This window comes from Triticum dicoccoides, chromosome 4A, assembly GCF_002162155.2.
Source record: "Triticum dicoccoides isolate Atlit2015 ecotype Zavitan chromosome 4A, WEW_v2.0, whole genome shotgun sequence".
NCBI lineage: Eukaryota > Viridiplantae > Streptophyta > Magnoliopsida > Poales > Poaceae > Triticum > Triticum dicoccoides.
In genome coordinates this window covers 647291255-647301141 of record NC_041386.1, presented here as the reverse complement: position 1 = coordinate 647301141, position 9887 = coordinate 647291255, and the positions used below count along the sequence as shown (strand labels likewise).

Below are 9887 nucleotides of genomic sequence, written 5' to 3'. Positions count from 1 at the left end.
TTTCTTGCCGAATCTCTTGTTTTCTTGTGTGGCCATGTGCCTTCTATTTTGCTTGCATCTTCGCTTGCTAAAAACATATTGATATGGATCCACTTAAAGTTTTCTACTTGGATCATCTTCGATCTATTTGTGCTTGTGCTGAAACCCCAACTAGTCTGGTTGAGGGGAAATCATTAGATGAGCATGCTCATTTTGTGCATCACTTTTTGTCTGAAAAGGGAGACTCTTATGGAATCAAGTAAATTGTTTACTATGTTATGCTTGGAATCTTTGTGAACTTTGTGATTTTACTTGTTGCTCTAAGAACCCTAAAAAACACCTTCCCTACCTAGGTGAGTTTAATGATAATGAAATCTTATCTTCTTATGAAAAGGGTGTTTATAGTTACTATGATATCAAGCAAATTGAAGAATTTGTTGCTTTTAAGGGTGCTTATGAAGTTGCTTCTTTGATTGAAAAGTATGATATTACTCTCTACAAATCTGAAAATTTTGACATACTTAGATATTGCGATGAAAACTATGCTCATAATGGCTATGTTAAGGAATTTATTGAGAGAATGTCTGTTGCTTTGGAAGAAAATAATAATATGCATGAATCTATAGATAGTTATGATTCCATTGATTTGATTGAAATATCCCTTGATGAACGTGATGCTTGCTATTCTTGTGGCCATGATGCCAATATTTATGGAGATGAATTTGTTGTAGTTCCTTATGTTAAACATGAGATTATTGTTATTGCACCATACTTGATAGTTCCTTGAATCAAAAGCATGATTGCAATGATGTTATTATAAATTTATTGATGTCAATTGTGCTAATGATATGCAAAATCCCAAGTTTGGGGATGCTAGTTTTGCTATGTCATATACTTATTGCAATGATCATGATTGGGGTGATAATGCTTCTTATGATCTTGAGAATTTTTTTTAAGCCTCATGATGAATATGTTTGCTATAATAATAAAAGTGGGTTTGGAGAGGTCATGACTTTATTTGATGATAATCCCACTATTTTGGAAGAATGTCAACTTTGCACGCATGTGGATCATGTTGAGAATATTTTATGTGATAGTTATATTGTTAAATTTGATTATGATTCTACATGTAATTATTATGACAGAGTAAAATATGGTTGTAGAAATTTCCATGCTACTAAATTACCTCTCGTTATGTTGAGATTTCTATTGTTCCTTTCTTGTTCCTTGCATATGCTAGTTTTTGCATGTCTTGATAATTTGTTTGCTTATAAGAAGCCTATGCATAGGAAGTATGTTAGACTTAGATGTGTTTTTTACATGCTACATGATGATCTCTTCGTGTTTCAATTGCTATATTTCATGTGAGCATCATTAAAATTATCAATGCCTAGCTACGGGCGTTAAACAATAGCGCTTGTTGGGAGGCAACCCAGTTTTATTTTATTCTTGCTTTTTTGTTTCTGTTTTTGCATAAATCAATCATATAGCCTCTGGTTAGATGTGTTTTGGTGTTTTAATTAGTGATTGTGCCAAGTAAGACCTTTGGGATGACTTATGGTGATAGTTGATTTGATCTTGCTGAAAAACAGAAACTTTTGCGCCCTGTAAAATAATTATCATTTTTTTACAGAAGTGTGATAAAATACTGACTCTCTTTCACAAGATTGATATACAAATGTCCTCTATTGTCAAAATTTTACATAATTTTTGGAGTTACATAAGTATTCGAAGTTTCTAGATTGCTACAGATTGTTGTGTTTTTGATAGATTCTGTTTTCTATGTGTTGTTTGCTTATTTTAATGAATCTATGGGTAGTATCGGGGGGGGGGTATGAACCATGAAAAAGTTGGAATACAGTAGATATCTTTCCCTAATAATAAAGTACGGATTGACTTTGTTGGGTTCACCGTCACAATACGCTTCTTCCCATTAATTTACGCTTTCATTTTGAATTTAAAACATATACACGAGGTGTTACTAAATTTCTTCGGCAGCATCTCTGCCGTGCGTACAAAGTTCTCCTCGGTCATCTCGCTGGGCCTCAGTGCATGTTAACATGGGCCAACAATGTCAACTTGGGCATGATGGAAAAGAGACGGCACACATCTCTTGCTCGCTCCTTCCCTCAACTCCGCACGGACACCAGCCGCCGGGCTCGCTCAAAAGAAAAGGCTATCTCTTGCCTCTCCATCTTCTCCCCTACTTCCTCCCTATTGTCATCCGTCAAGTACTTTGACATGAACTCTCCTCGAGCACGCGACCATGGGGCCTCTGACACAGACTCCTTTACTCGTTCTGCAAGCTGAAGCTACATACAAAAAGGCATTGAGTCCCAAGTTCTGTCCGTTCAATCTCGTCCACATTGCCGCACCAAAGCGTTCAATCTCACCGACTTCGCCGGAACACCGCTACACCCAAGCAATGGTTTCTTCCCACGTCACCTACACAAGATAGCAACAGGCCTCCTCTGTCCCGCTCGCTCAATGTCGTGGAAATTCGTGATCGGCGTGAACCCATAGCCGCAGCCTCTGGAATTCCTTGAAAACGATTACTGCCAACGACTGGGACATAGCAGCCCTGGCAAGGAGCATCAGTCACTGCCGCAAACTCCTGAATCTCTAACCTATATATTGATGGGGCTGAGATAACGGAGCCTGAACTGGCGGCCATGGGTGACGAGCAGGATGGGACAGTAGTGCTTCGCGACGGGCTGTGGTGAGCTTTGCAGTCCATGAGAACTCACGGGTGCGCTCCCCACTGGCGCACTCCGAAGCATTACGCAGCTTACCACGCTGACCGGACACATTCCAGGGCTTGCCGAGTTCATGGAGTCCTCGTTACCACGTCTTGTATCGACCCAGGCAAGTGGGCATCAGATCACGCAAGTGCCGTCTCCATGCTTTCCCGACCACCACCATCCGCTCCGACGGGACTATTACGACGGCCTCTCCCTCGGGATGACAGTGATGCTGGATGTTGCCGGAGCTGTGTAGGCATTGTTGGTTTCCATGCTGCCGACAACCGTTCCCTTGCCGCCGCTGATCAGCATGAACACCATGGCAGTTTGTTGATGCCGACCGAGCGGCCCGGCGGGTGTCCCGCATGTACCAGACTACCGGTCGGACTCGAATTACCAGGTTGCAGGTCGATGGACGAAGGAAAAGATGGACTATAGTTTCACCAAGACCACATCGATCCGATCTGCTTGAGATTACCCGCAAGACACAATTAGAGCTAGACAGTTGCGTCGGCTTAAATTGGTTCTGGCAGTACTCGCCGTCGCCAGAACATACGTCACGGTGGAATTGATCTGGTTTGCCAAAGGCGTCCTCCCCGAGCTTCTAGTTGTGCGCTCACGTAGCCCTACCTATGCGGGCTTCACCCGGTGGTTCCTCGCCTGGCCAACTCAGAAGGGTTGAGGGCCTAGCTGCCTCATCGCCGGCCTGGCCGCGCGCGTCGCAACCAGCGGATCGTTTTTATCGTGATCGATCTCGCCTCTCCTCGATCTCAGGTTTCTCCTCAATCTCACCCTATATTTATATAGGGAATCAGGGCGTGGGAGCTACAGAACGTGCCCAATACAAAACCTATACGTGCTCAATGTAGAGTCTTTTTCCTCTACATGAGCCTAAAGCCCTAAATGGACAGGAGCGGAGGACAAAAGCGCATTAGGGAACGATTAGTACCACCTTGGATTTTGCAAAAAATATGGACGTGTTGAAAAAAATTGAAAACATAAATTCACGAGAAGAAGCGTATTGTGACGATGAACCTATGGAGTCAATCCGTGCTTTATTATTAGGGAAAGGCTAGCAAAAAGGCCCGTGCGTTGCTATGGGAATAGTTTTTAATGCACTATCTTAGGCTAACAAAAATTCGTCTTGGAGCTCGAGGATACGAAGGTTTTTTTATTTTATAAATTTAGAATTAATGTTTGAATGCTTAAAAAAACTTGAAGAAAAAACACAGTATCATGCGGATGTATACACCATGCTTGAAAATATTCATGATGAAATACATTGAAATGCGGGCTACACAGTAAAAAACAAATCACTGGAATTGGAAACTGTGAATAGTGCAGGCATTGTTCACTATATAAAACAAACGATATTCTCTTTTTTGGGTAAACTGTGAACTGTGCGTGCACGCGCACGTGCGTGTGTGTGTGAGAGAGATTCAACACACTGTTGTATTGATCACAGTTTTTGTCTATAAATACATCTACATGAGCATGCATACGTGCATGGGCTGGATCAAACAATCACCAGGCAGCTAGCTATGGCTCCTTTATTACAGGCACTAACTTTTAGTAGGAATATAACCGAATGTGCACATTCAATATAAAAGATGGGCCCTATCATATATTCATATTCATTAGATACATGACGCCCGACGCTCCTGTCGGCTTGGCACAACCACACTTACAGTCATCTCAGTTATCTTGGTATGAAGCAGCAAGATGCAGGATCATTGTGAAGAAACCGCTGTCCCGTTGACAAGGGTGATCATTTTTTAGAACGAAGGCTCCAGAGAAGCCCGACTTTGAATTAACAAAGCCATCAACCTGCCAGGATTACAACCATAGCAATACAAACTCGAACAAACAAAACACAAGAACATGGCAAGATACAAGGATGCTGGTAGGCAGCTCTCAATATCTCACTCACCACAGCTAGAAAGATAGCACAAGAAAAGCACAAGCTGAAGCACGCAGAGGCCCTCGTCCACACAAGGATCGCCAGGGAAGAAGAAATGGGGCTCCGGGAAGCGCCCGCTGTCGAGGATAGGATAGGTCGGCACCAAACAATCAAGGCCCTGGAACAACATCTCCATCCATTCTCACTGTCGAAGCAGGCCCCTGCCTCCTCGCCTGGCTCGAAAGGCGCCGAACCGTCTACATATGGGTTGCTGAGCTGCCGGTCAGACAACAACGGGGAGTCCAGGGCGGAAGGAGAAGCTGCTGCCACCGCCACTGGGGCCACGCTGTCGCCGCCGCCCGACAACCACCACGTCGCAGAGCCCACAGTCCAAAAAGCATCCAAGGCGACGACTTCACAAAGCAAACGGCGCCAACAGCACCGTCGCTGCCCAACAAAGTTCGGGTTTTTACCCGGGAGGCTAGGGAAAAGGGAGGGTGAAGCAAAAGACCTGAATGGCGCCTCCAAGAAGGGGAACGACGTCCATGGACGTCGCCGCCATGGATTTCTCCCGGTCAAGGCTCCACACCACCAACACCGCATCCAGCTCCAGGCGCCGGAGAACCCTGTCGACCCAGTCCAGATCTGAAGTGGTGGAGCATGCAGGGCAGCAGAAGGGGAAAGGGGCGGCCAGATCTGGAGCCGCAAGAGGCCAGAAGCCCCACCGCCGGCGCCGTGGATCTCGTCCGCCGGAAAGCTTGCTGCCTGCGCAGCCAAGCCCAGCAGACCACACCCGCGCCACCACCAGCCGAGGAGACGGTGACGCCTTACCGAACGAGGCCGCCGCCCCGGATCCTGACGCCCCTCGCTGGAGATACGGAGCAGCAGAGGCCCCGCCGCCATCTTCCTTGTCCATGCCCCGGGCTTGCCCGGCGGATGCCTCTGGCGGCAGCGTGGAGGGAGGAGAGGAAGGGGGGGAGGAACCGGGGGTTAGGGTTGTCGCCCTCGAGCCGCCCGAGAGGGGCGACGCGAGGGAAACAACGCTCCATGCCGCTATCCTGGAAGTGCCTTGACATTTGCCCAACTTGTTCGCCCATCTCGTCGAAGGTCGACATGGCGATCAGATCGTCGCGGCTGCCGGTGGCTAGGGCAGGATCATTGGTCGCGGTCGGCAAGGGCAACTGAAACGAAGCATTCACGACCTCATCCTGGAATCGATGGAACTTTGAGGTGTGGCCGAAGAATGGATGGAGCGTGAGTGTATCCAGGACCTCATCCTGGAGGAAGCTGTACGACAATTTAAATACAATCATCTAGCTTTCACGAACGCCAGCAAAGGTTGTCCTGGAGATCAAACCGCCCAACACACGGAGGTTGCACAAATCACCTAGTTACTCGAGGGTCGATGGCACAGGGTCGCTCCGGTCAGCTCGGCAAGCCCTGGAATGTGCCACGGATGGTGTTATCATGTAGCCGAGCGTGGTAAGCTGCGTAATGCTTCGGAGTGCGCCAGTGGGGAGCGCACCCGTGAGTTCTCATGGACTGCAAAGCTCACCACAGCCCGTCGCGAAGCACTACTGTTCCATCCTGCTCGTCACCCATGGCCGCCAGTTCAGGCTCCGTTATCTCAGCCCCATCAATATATAGGTTAGAGATTCAGGAGTTTGCGGCAGTGACTGATGCTCCTTGCCAGGGCTGCTATGTCCCAGTCGTTGGCAGTAATCGTTTTCAAGGAATTCCAAAGGCTGCGGCTATGGGTTCATGCCGATCACGAATTTCCACGACATTGAGCGAGCGGGACAGAGGAGGCCTGTTGCTATCTTGTGTAGGTGACGAAGGAAGAAACCATTGCTTGGGTGTAGCGGTGTTCCGGCGAAGTTGGTGAGATTGAACGCTTTGGTGCGGCAATGTGGACGAGATTAAACGGACGGAACTTGGGACTCAATGCCTTTTTGTATGTAGCTTCAGCTTGCAGAACGAGTAAAGGAGTCTGTGTCAGAGGCCCCATGGTCGCGTGCTCGAGGAGAGTTCATGTCAAAGTACTTGACGGACGACAATAGGGAGGAAGTAGGGGAGAAGATGGAGAGGCAAAAGATAGCCTTTTCTTTTGAGCGAGCCCGGCGGCTGGTGTCCGTGCGGAGTTGAGGGAAGGAGCGAGCAAGAGATGTGTGCCGTCTCTTTTCCATCATGCCCAAGTTGACATTGTTGGCCCATGTTAACATGCACTGAGGCCCAGCGAGATGACTGAGGAGAACTTTGTACGCACGGCAGAGATGCTGCCGAAGAAATTTAGTACCACCTCGTGTATATGTTTTAAATTCAAAATGAAAGCGTAAATTCATGGGAAGAAGCGTATTGTGACGGTGAACCCGATAAAGTCAATCCGTGCTTTATTATTACTAGCACAAATGCCCGTGCGTTGCAACGGGAGAAAAACTTAACGTGATCCTGGTGAACTTAACGGGAGATATCATGCACAAAGCAAAATTAATGAGTAGAGGAAGCCCCGAGGCGGAGCTAGACGTGGCTACCATGTTTGTGCTGCAGGAACACACCACATGTAGTACTCCAACATCATCTGTTCACCGCCCCTCCATAGTTTTGTCCCTTCAGGAAGCCGGTGCTCTTGGTAGAAAGAAGAAGTCCCGTGAAGACAGTCACCATGTGGCTGCTCATGTGACAGGGCAACACCTCTACACATCGCCATTGAATCGGGACATGCATGTCCTCCTGCTTCAGGAAGAATGCCTGCCATTGTCCGGAGGCAACCATCACGCTGTCTTTGACGTTGTACAAACAGATAGAGTCCGAGGACCAGAGCATGTTGAAACAGTGCTGAAGGCTGTGTCGTGGAAGTCCACGGGTCCACACCACACCCTGTTGGTAGCGATTTGTGTTTGACGAAGAACACAATATAGCGCAAAGGCTAACAAAACAAGGGACAACTTCACATTCTATCAAGAGAACCTCGTTATCATTAACAGGATCAGAAGGAAGATTCAAACACCAATGTCACATCTTTACGGGAAAAAAGCTCGTCGTGCCTGAACTTGTACCTCCACTTGCCGAAGCTGATGACCCAGAGCCCTTGTCGCCGAGCTAGCTGTAATTATTTTCTAAAATACATCAGAGAACATGTCAACTACATCAGAGAACCTGGTAATTATTCTCTAAAATACGATAACTGTATCGAAACAACCTCTTAGGCGGTAGTTACATCAGAGAGCCAGTTTTTTCATGTTTTGTCAGGGCATGCTAGCATCAGCTCATGCACTTCCTAGCCGTAGGTCGCTGGAATTCACTATGGTGCTAGTAGAGCGTACATTGGCTGGCCACGCACGTGCTGCCATGGTGTGCTGAACTACTGATATCTTCCAATCGTGCTGAACTACTGATATCATTTTATTATTTTCTTTGAAAGGGTGGATGCATGCTAGTGTGCAGATGGTTTTGCATCCAAAAATTAATAAAAACATATGCTACATTTTGAAGGGGAAATGCATCGTACATGGTATAGTTACCATTTACTACCTAATCAGCCGAGTTATCAATAATCATGCATAACAATATTATTTCAATCATCTTAAGGGGGTTGTTTCAATCATCTTAAGGGGTATGTCAAAATAGTACAGTGTATAATAAATGGAAAAAGGAACTAAATGCACCATACATATGACTCACAAGGCTGCATTGAGGTACTTTTCAAGTCAATCGTGCAGGACGCACTAAACACAATCAAATTATGGTTCATAGATGCACATAATATAGCATTGGACATCAAATAAATCTGAGAAACGCGAATAAAAAATTACAACAAAAGCAGGTCGGTTGAGTAATGAATAAGCTGCAAATATCATGTTGAGAAGTGAAATTGAGATATCACATATGCAAATAAACAGCAGTAAATATGTACTGTTAATGAATTTCAATAAACTAATCATTTGAACTTGTGGTGACTGGTGGGTCATTGACAAAAAAAAGGGTAAAAGTACTTCCTTAGGGTAACTAAAGTGTGTCTGGCTCTGCTGGCCTTAGAAAATGGTGGAAAATGATAGCAAATTTAGTTCGTGTAGCACACCTAAGCTTCATGGATAACAAATTGTTCAAGTAGCAGTCTTGCTATCTGGTGGCATATAACTACCAATCATAATCCACGAAGAATTTCTGAAATTTAGATTATTCTGAACATTTTTAGAAACCCCAGAGACATTCAGCAGGTAACAGAGGGCATGCATACTATGTAATCTAGGGACATGTGTTATCTGAAGTCTAAACATTGCCTGAAATGCTATGCAAAATAAGTACAGCTTCAACAAAGAACTAACAATGAAATAAGAGATTTCATGCCTGGCCTCAATCAGAACAGCCAACACCCTTTTCTGAAGTGCCAATACCTCTCCTTTTGCCTATTCCCTGCATCATAGAGCATACATAATGATAAGAATAACATTAGGCTGGAAACCATTGACCCATGTACAGAAGAGAACATAGAGCTACAAAAGTAACACGAGACGCTTTATATGATTATATCACAAACCATCTATGAATCGATCAACACATCATTCAAATATAATATTGATGCAATGCCATGGAGCCCATCTGGCAGGAGCATGCTCCCTTGTGGATACAAACAGACATGAATGACTGAAGGAGGGATTTGAAATTTCAGTAACTACATTTTTTTTTTAGAAAAGGAGGATGACCTCCGGCCTCTGCATCTGGAAGATGCACTACTATGCAAGTACCTGCATGAATGCTGTAGCAATCTGGTAGGACTCATCTAGTAGGGATATCACATACACTCTGAATCTGCAGCTCCTCTTCTCCTGCGGTTGTCCGATTTTTTTCCAGTAAGTAACAGATGCGTGAACCATGGTGGCATTACTTGCTTATCGGCACATATGAATGATGTATGGGAAGAAACAAACTATCACTGGGAAGCGGATTCCTATCAAAATAGAGATCGATCTGACGGAGATATACATACAGGCTACAATAACCAACATGAAGGCTGAGGCTGGACGTCGTCCTTACAACTTCCTTGCCCGATGGCTCGCACAGGCCGTCGCCACCCAACACGGGATGTCAGCCGACCAGTCCAGGAAGCGCCCCCCTGAACTTGACTCAGCCCGCTGTCAGCAATTGGATCTCATGGGTGCGCTGCAGGCAAGGACGTTTGGTGTTCCTCCGCCTCCATGGGATCTTCCCTTCCCCTCCTCTCTCCCGAGCCGATTTACGGGAGGAGTTAGACAGGCGGCGGCGCGCGG

At 46.0% G+C, this 9887-nt stretch overlaps 1 long non-coding RNA gene across 1 annotated transcript; it reads right to left on the bottom strand.

The window, feature by feature from the left end:
- Positions 1-7423: 7423 nt before the first annotated feature.
- LOC119287678 lies at positions 7424-9881 on the bottom strand. Its single transcript, XR_005140898.1, has 3 exons — positions 9608-9881; positions 9366-9446; positions 7424-9033 (listed from the first exon to the last, which is right to left on the bottom strand). It is a non-coding gene; the product is annotated as an uncharacterized LOC119287678 (long non-coding RNA).
- Between the last annotated feature and the right edge of the window lie 6 nt (positions 9882-9887).